This window comes from Fukomys damarensis, unplaced genomic scaffold, assembly GCF_012274545.1.
Source record: "Fukomys damarensis isolate Sample0158 unplaced genomic scaffold, DMR_v1.0_HiC HiC_scaffold_26, whole genome shotgun sequence".
NCBI lineage: Eukaryota > Metazoa > Chordata > Mammalia > Rodentia > Bathyergidae > Fukomys > Fukomys damarensis.
In genome coordinates this window covers 8,787,136-8,796,270 of record NW_022900938.1, presented here as the reverse complement: position 1 = coordinate 8,796,270, position 9,135 = coordinate 8,787,136, and the positions used below count along the sequence as shown (strand labels likewise).

The following is a 9,135-nucleotide window of genomic DNA, read 5'->3' as shown; positions in this document are numbered from 1 at the left end:
TGCTCAGAGTTACATAGTGAATCAGAACTATCACAGATTTAGGAGTTAGGATTCTACATTTTGAGGCCAGGACTGACTTCTGCAGAGGTGAGGGGTAAATTCCCATCTATTTCAGAGGAGTCAATGGGATATTATAGAATTTTTACTGCTATTGTTGTATTTTGTTGTATGTATCAATGGGGATTATACTGACTTGTATGATGAGGCCCCTATATCAGAAATTATAATTTTAGAATCAAAAACAGCTAAAGATAAAGAATAATGAAAATGAGATACTGTACAGTTCAGATACTTTCATCACTCTAAGAGACCATGTTCTTCTAAAAAAGGGACATAAATAGTTTACTAGTTTCAGATAGCTGTCTTCATAAGAAAGAATAATGAAAAGATGAAAATAAAGTGTTTGTAGATGGGGAGGGGAGGAGGGGGTGAAGGGAGGGCAGAGGTAAGGGGAAAAAATGAGAATCAAGACCTGTCATGTAGAGGTACAAGATCCCAACAATGAATATAACTGTACTGTATCCCTAAAATGTACCAATAAACTCAATTAAAGCTAAAAAAAAAAAAGAAAAAGAAAAGAAAAGAAACCCCTTCCCTATGGATTCCTTTCTGGTTCTTCCTCTAATAGATAAGCTTCCTTGTATTTCCTAAGGGACGTAATACTTGTTGCTATGCTAAGTCATTAAAGGCTTATTCTTCAGAAAACAAAATTTATGAATAAAAGAATTCCTGAAACACATAAATGGAAAACAAGTGATTCGTTTGGGGTCTTGTGAGTCTTGCTAGAGAAATGTTTAAACCTAGATAAAAGTCTCTTTAAATAGCTGAACTAAACACTTTAACCCATTTACCTTGTAGAAGAAAACCCAGTTACTGGGTTATATCCACAAAGAACTCTTTATTTGTTTTGTCTTCATCAAATTGACTCTAAGTCAAACCTCAACTAGTTTGATACTTGTGCCAGTGGTATAATAACAATTTCTGATTCTTTGAGCAAAACAGTATTCCAAATTCAAATTGCTCAACTTTCCTCTTTCATTTCCTCCTTCTTCTCATGCTCCTTATATCCATGCCTCCTACAAAAGTCATTGTTAGAATGCCCCTACCACACAGGCTCAAGGACAGTGACAGCCACACCTATAACAACATAAAACCAACAATAAGTATGGCTTTGGTCATGTGCCCTGAGCTTCCACTATAAAACCACTGGGAACTCAAACATGTCCACAAGTTGTTTTGCTTTGTTTTGTTTTTCTAGATCAAGCCAACAACCACAGCACAGCAGTGTTTTTAAAACCAAACCAAACCCACAGGCAAACAAGTGAGTGAGCTAACTTACTTGCTTACACTGCAGTAATGCAAGCAGAATTTTCCTGCCTACTTGCTTCACAAATAAAAAAAAAAGAAGTTTGAGACTTCCAAGGCAGAGTTACCTTCTAGGCATAAACACATTTAAATGAACAACTTGTTAAAACTTTATTTTTGCTAACCATCAGAAAACTAGGATAAAAACATGTTAGCTATAAAGAGATCTGTATTCTAATGAGAACATTCCACAAAGAAAAACATCTGAATTTATAGTTAGCAATAATATGTCACTTAGACTTAATTTTTTCCTGTTAATTCACCCAAGTGGACACATTTCTGCATGTTTTAAAAGCAGTCAGATGCAAATTAGGTAACAATAAATGCCTAATCACTATTTGCAAATCTCCTCTGATATTAAACATTTCAAAACTATTTAACTGACTCAGCCATGAACTACAATCTAAATCACAGAGATTGTTATGCTCAATTATGCTTCTTCAGTAATATTCACTAAAACACTGTAAGCACACCCCTCATCTTTGGATATTAGGTGAGCAGTGACACCCACATGGCAAAGTTCTAGAAGAAGCTAATTTTGATTGGCCTTTTTTATAGCTGCCAGACACGCAAAGATATACCAGGCACAGGCAGCACCTGAAGCATCTTTCACTGGTGTAGGACCTAAGCCACAGGGGCCACTAGATTGGAGATAGAACTGTTAATAATGAAGCTCATCAGATGGAGCACACAGGTGAGACTAGGGCGAGGCATGTGAAGCTCCTGGTGGAAATTTTCCAAAGGCACACAAAGGATCCTGGGAGTTAGTGTATCTTTGAATTTTACACCCTAGGCATTCACTCACCTCATCCCAAGTTTCTGCCTTGCACAAAAGCCCCAAGCTGATACTAGCAGCAGGAACCAGATGTACTTGATATCCACATCCCACCTCTGAGGCGAAGCTTCAGAACCAATCTTAGCTCAAGAACAGATGTGCCCATCTCTAGCGCAGTACTTGAAGACACTGCCTTTTCCCTTGAGGGACCAAGAGCAGACTGGTGTTTTGTGATTCGGCCAAAGTCCCTGAATCCTCCACCCTACCTCTGTGATAAGGGCCCAGACTTCCCCCTCCCTCCCAAACCTGCAGCCTTCCTGGTAAACACCAGTGCAGCCCTATGACTTTCTGATAGAATTCATGGGACTGTGACACTACCACTTCTGTCCTTGGTCCTAGACTCCACCCTTTCTCCCACCTTACAACTCCCAGAACTGTGTACTTGGTGGGCCTGCTCTTTCGTCTGCTGGTCTAGCTTCTTACAGATCAGAGTTATCAGAGCCATCCAATCACTGTGAGAACCAAAAGGACCTTCATATACCTTGAAAGCATCAGCTGGGTTCACCCCAATCTCTGCTGAGACTTGCTGGGCAAGAAGACATCTTCAGGGCCATGAATTTAGCTCCTTGGCACCGCACCTGTCTCACAAATGCAAGGTCCTGAGTTCAATCCCAGATACAAAAAAAAAAAACAAAAAGAAAAGAAGACATCTTCATAACTCAGCCTGCCATCTTTCCATTTCATCACCACCGCACCTGTCTCACAAATGCAAGGTCCTGAGTTCAATCCCAGATACAAAAAAAAAACAAAAAGAAAAGAAGACATCTTCATAACTCAGCCTGCCATCTTTCCATTTCATCAATTCATGAACCTTGTTTGTGTCAATAATCATCTAGGATAACTTCTGATTTATCTATTTAACACAATTAAATACAGCTTAGTGTGTGCTTAAAACTGTTGATGAATATCCTACAAATATTAACTCATTTAATGCTCATTATAACCCTGTGAAGTAAGTAATATTATTAAAGCTAAGATTCAAACTCAAGGGTTTTGTTACAGGACAAGTGGGAAGCACTATGCTAAGTGGCAAATAACCATCTCCCATCCCCAAAGATACAATTCAGTACATCCTTTTCTTAGACAAGGACTAGATCTGAACAAGACTTCCAGAGGATTTTACATGATGAGCAGGGTGCTTACTTAGCGTCTGGTATTTACCAACTACAGCTCTATACCACATCTCATCTGGGAGAGATAGGAAAGAGGTGTATATATACCAAACTACAGCTCTATACCACATCTCATCTGGGAGAGATAGGAAAGAGGTGTATATCACTCAATATAAAACTGTATTGGAATATACTGAGAAAGCACGGAAAGATAGGGATGATTCATTCAGAACCTTGGAATACAGACTACATCATGAGTTTAGCCAGATGTGGTAGTGCATGCCTGTAATCCCAGCATTTGGGAGGCCGAGGCAGGAGGATTGGCACCAGCCTTGGCTACATAATGAATTCAAGGCCAGTCTGAACTACTATATTGTGAGACCCTGCAAAAAAAAAAACAAAAAAAAAAAAACAAAAAAAAAAAAAAAAAAGGTAACTCCTGCGCATGCCCGCCGGCGACCGTGTGGCGTTGCCGACACTCACATCCGGGTTCCAGCCGTGACGCAGCCTCGGCCGGCACAGAGATATGACCCGGCAGGATGGCGAACATGGCGGAGGGAAGTGACATGCCAATTCATAAACGTCTCGGCCTTTATGGTTACGACTATCCAAAAAAGAAGAGGAAAAGGAGAAAGATGAAGAAGAAGCTGATAATGACAACAGTGGCTGCAATGGGGAAAATAAAGAAAAGAATATAAAGGACTCGTCAGGTCACGAACATGAAACTCAGTCTTCAGTGATGACCCGTCACAATCTGTTGCTTCTCAAGATGCCCAGGAAATCATCCGCCCACATCGATGTAAGTATTTTTACACAAATAGTGAAATAGAAGAATCTGAAATAGATGGAGATTGTATTCCATCAGAAGAATGGAAAAAGGAGATTTTGCTGGGCTCCATGTTTCAGACAGAGATTCCAATTGGAACGTGTAGATACAAAGAAAATGAAAAAGTGTATGAAAATGATGACCAGCTCCTGTGGACCCCTGAGTGATCGTGTTTCTTAAGAATGGATCGAGAAAAACAGATGGTGAGAGAGATGTAGACGCAATTCCTGAAAGGTCTCACATAAAAGATAACGAACAGTCTTTATATGAGTTGATTAAGTACAATTCTGATACAGAAGAAGCACTGAGGTTATAATTTAATGTAAAAGCAGCTAGAGGAATTACATGGTTCGTCTTCTGAACGAGAGTGACAGCGCCGCTCCAGTTGTGCCCCGTCTTTGCCCCCGACCTCCTCCAACAGCAGCAACAGCCAGTCCGAGGAGGAGGACAGCGCCACGTGCACCCAGAATGGGATGTCATCTACTGCAGCAGGTGAAATGACAAACCAAGAAGGAAAAAAGTGATGGGCTGTATGTTAATGGGCCAACAGGTGGACGTAAGAGACCACTTCACAAAGAGATGGACACCAATGGCTATAAAGCAGATAACCTTACCACCGACCCAAAACTTGCTCATATAACTGTAAGAAACAATTTTTTTTTTTTCAGTACCAGGGATCAAACTCAGACATTGCACTTTCAAGGCAGGAAGCAGAACTGCTGAGCTAAGTCCCCGGCCCATGAAAATGATTTTGATGAAAAAGATAAGAGACCTGCCAAAAAACGAAGAGTAAACAACAATGGAAAGGAAAGGTTCTTCTGGATTCTTCCAAGAAGCAATGTCACATAAAAAAATTTAAAGAACATGAAAACACAGATGACTAAAATTTAGACCTATTTTACTTTCTTTGACTAATTCTTTGAATATTTCAGTGTTGATGGGTTACCTTAACAAGTTGGTTTCCTTGAAGGTGTTGGTTTAAACATGAAAATGTGATTTGGTAACTTTAAAATATAAGATTTTGCAATTCTTCCTTTTACAGGCTCTTTTACTTCAAATTGGAAAAGACCCTTTTATGGATATAAAAAAGTTCAGTAAATCTGAAGGAACTAAACATAAATCCTTACCTTCTCAAAAAAGGTATTATGCTTTCATTATTAAAAAAAAACAAAAACACATTAGTTTAATAAAATGATCAATAATGAATTACATATTGTTAAACAGAATAAAGCAGATTAAAATGTGACATCAGGAGACTGTAAATAGCACTAATAAGCAAAATATTGTGCTAAAAGATACATAACAGCAAGTCTAGCCCAAACCTTTTAGAGCTGCCAATGATACCAAGCAGCCCCTGTGGCACACACCCCACAGGTTCACCACCACTGGCCTTGCCAGTGGCACAGCTGCCTGCAGCTATTCAGGCATGACAGATACTAGCAGCTCATCATGAAACAGGACTTCTCCAATGCAGAAGTTAGCACAGCTGAAGGTGGATACAGAAGCAATGGAATAAGCATGAGGGGGGTGATTGATAATATGAAAACAGTGCTGCATCGGACTAATATGATTATCACAACTCTGTTTACTATTGTGTCATTTTGGACAACTCCTTTAAACAAACAAAAACATTAGGACTAGGCAAAGACATAAACAACAATGCACTTCCAAAAGGAGATGAAGATCTGTAGACCAATCATTGGCAGTGTTCTTGATACTCAATCTGGATGTAACTGTGAGGCAAGGAATCAGTTCCAACATTAACCAAAGCTCCTACTCTGGCAGAGCCTGCAAGAGAAGGTGGAGTAGTAGAGGACTTGTACGCTGGGTGCAGCTTCTCTTCAGAGTTACAGAGAAACCTCTTCATCTCTAGCCACTAGGGAAAATAACATCCCATTTGTCAAGGAAGTGCATTTTCAGTTTTCGGGAATAGAAGTAGGAGTAAGGTTTTCATTGACAAGATTAGAGAAGCAAAAGAAATATCCTCAGAAGCTCCTGTCAGTCCAGGGGCAGGCTGGGCACTTCACCGTCACCTTCCTCACCATCTGACCTCCCCACACCATCTTCTGTTTGTTCACAAGTCTTGGTGCTTTCTTCAGCTTTTGCTTTCTCTGTATCAGGCCCAGCATCATTCACCATTTTTCTCTTTTCTTTTTCGATTCTGAATCAGGAGATGGTGTTGCTGCTCCTCCATTGGTTAATAAGGTAAATTTCTGGGGGGACGTTTGAACTTTGACATTTTCTGTTTCTTCAGACTCATTTCCATTTTGAGCTTCTGAGAAACCTATGTTCAGAGACTTTTTTAGAGATTTTTTTTTAAATTTTTCTAACTCTTCCTGTTCCTTCAGGCCCATCTCCATTTTGAGCTTCTGACAAGCTTGAATTAACAGACTGTTTTAGGGATTTCTTAACTTTCCCAACTTTCCATGTTTCGTCAGGCACATCCCTGTTTTGACCTTCTTTACAGAATGTTTTAGAGATTTCTTAACTTTCCCTGTTTCTTCAGACACATATCCACTTTGAGCTTCCGACAAGCCCACATTCACTGAATATTTTAGAGATAACTTTTCCTCCAACTCTTGCTGTTTCTTCGGATACACTGCCATTTTGAGTTTCTGATAGGCTCAGATTTGAGGCTCCCTATAGCTTTACATTCCACTGCCACAATTTGAGGTTCCACTTCTTGATCTTCTTGTGCAGAAGTTTCATATGCAAGTGCAACATACTAGCAGAGAGATGCCTTCACCAAGCACCAGGTTCAACTCTCAGGAGTAAGGTTAAAAAAGAAAATTCCATATTTTAGTTTTTCAGTAACATAACATTTGTCAGTGAAGAATTTTTTAAATAGTTGCTTGACAATAAGCCTTTAAAACTGAAATACTTTGCCAAAATTTTAACCCATTACATAGCTTTTTTAAAAAAGGATCAGGTATTATAAATTAAGGCAAATAAAATTCACTTTCATCAAACCTCCAATTTTTTATACTCCCCTCAAGTCTTGCTTTTCTGTGATCTTCATATTCTGGAACAAGTGACACTTCACTTTAGAATTCTTTCCTTGCAAAACAAAGTTCATTCTACTCCTTGTATTTTCTGTGACTGTTGCCCCTTATATGGTTTTGATCACCCATATGACTTAAAACTTTTATGCAATTTAATAGTATCTACTTCATACAGAGAAATGGATGAAGATAATTGAGAACTATCATGCAAGCAAGCATTTTAGCAGATCAACCAAGATCATAAGGATGCATAACACAACTGCCTACAACCATACATTTCTTTCACATCTTCTCCAAGTAACAAACTTCCATTAATATGACCCAATGGATAGCATATAAAAACAAGAAACAAAGCTTTATATACGCAAATTTATTCTTATTAATCAATGTTTCATTATTCAACTTTTAAAATTTTCTAGTTATCTAATGATCATTGACTTGATTTAATATTATATCAAAGTTTTAAGATACCTAAAATTTTGGAATTATTTTAAAAGTTCACAGTACAAAATATAATTACTGTTACTATAGAAAGCTTATCTAAATAATTATTCATTTTATTTTATTTTTAAGTTAAATTTTATCTTGTGTTTTTTGAACAGGGGATCAAACTAAGGACCTTGTGCTTGTGAGGCAGGCATGGCACCACTGAGCTAAATCCCCGGCCCAATAATTACTCATTTTAGTGAACAAATTTACATTTGTCATAAACAGTATGAAGTAGTAATGCTAATTTGTTTAATCAGTAAACCAATATAAGAAGTTTAGTAGACTACATTAGCTAACCTCTTTATTATAAAACAAGTGTAAATGTTGTAAGATATAATATATGGACCTGTGTTTTAGGTAAAATTGATAAGTTAGAGAAAATACATATAATTGTCATTTCTCTGTTAAACCAAAATTATCAATCCAGCCCCATTTCTCCAAAGATTCATCTTAATACATAAACTTGGATTCTTAAAATTTTTTGAGCTGAGCTGGTTATTTTGTAAGAAGAAAAAAAATTTCCCTAAAAGTTTAGTATATTTAAAATATTATAGGAATTTAGATTGAGAACTCAAGCCCTTGCCCTACTGCCTGCATCCAGCACAAATACGGGATCTGGCATCCTTTATCTACCAGCATGAGCAAGGACACATCTGGCTTCAGACAGGCCACAGCCTGAGTAAACTGCGGGACCCCTGGAATAGGGGGGTGCCTCAAAGAAAGGGTAGGTGGAGAAAAACATGAGATCCCAGATGGAAACCACTCAATGCAAAATACAGAAGAGAAAAAAAACTTTTGTACTCTTTTTTTCTTTCCTTTCTTCTTTGCTGATTTATGAGTTTGGCGAATTTTCTTTTGCCCCTTTTCTTGTTTTCTCCCCTCTTTTTCCTTTTTCTTTCCTTTTTAATTTTTTTCTTAATTTTATTCTCCAAATTACTTTTTCTCTTTTTTCTTTTATCTTCTATTTCTCATTTTCTCTGTTACTTTTATCTAATTTTGTAAGTATCCTTCTACTCCATAAAAGGATCCTTTGTCTTACTTCTCTCTCCTCATCTATAGTTTAAGTTTTCAAATTTTTCTACTTACATTCTCCCATTCGCAACCTCCATGTCTTTAATAATGTAACAATTAAGGTTCATTAATGTTTAGTTAGCTGGTTAACTCTGTATAATTAAAATTGAATTTCTACCATTTGTCAGGTATAGTTGTCACATTTAGTACTTTTTTTTTTAAATTGGGGATCAAATGCAGGTCCTTGCGCTTGTGAGACAGGTGAACCACTGAGCTAAATCCTCAGCCCTCATTTAGTACATATTTGCTGCATGTCAATATCTGGGTTGTCTTAATGTTGATACTATAATTTTGGATTTCTTTTCTGTGGTTGAGGGTGGTGCATTATTGGTTCTTATGGTATGTAAATATCCAATTTGTCCTGGATCATATTACTGTTGCCAACTTCCTTAGTGTTGCCAGAGACACATAACTATTGCTACTAATGGATTTTTT

At 37.8% G+C, this 9,135-nt stretch overlaps 1 pseudogene; it reads left to right on the top strand.

The window, feature by feature from the left end:
- Nucleotides 1–3,860: 3,860 nt before the first annotated feature.
- Nucleotides 3,861–5,007, top strand: LOC104871020 (annotated as a pseudogene).
- Nucleotides 5,008–9,135: the final 4,128 nt, after the last annotated feature.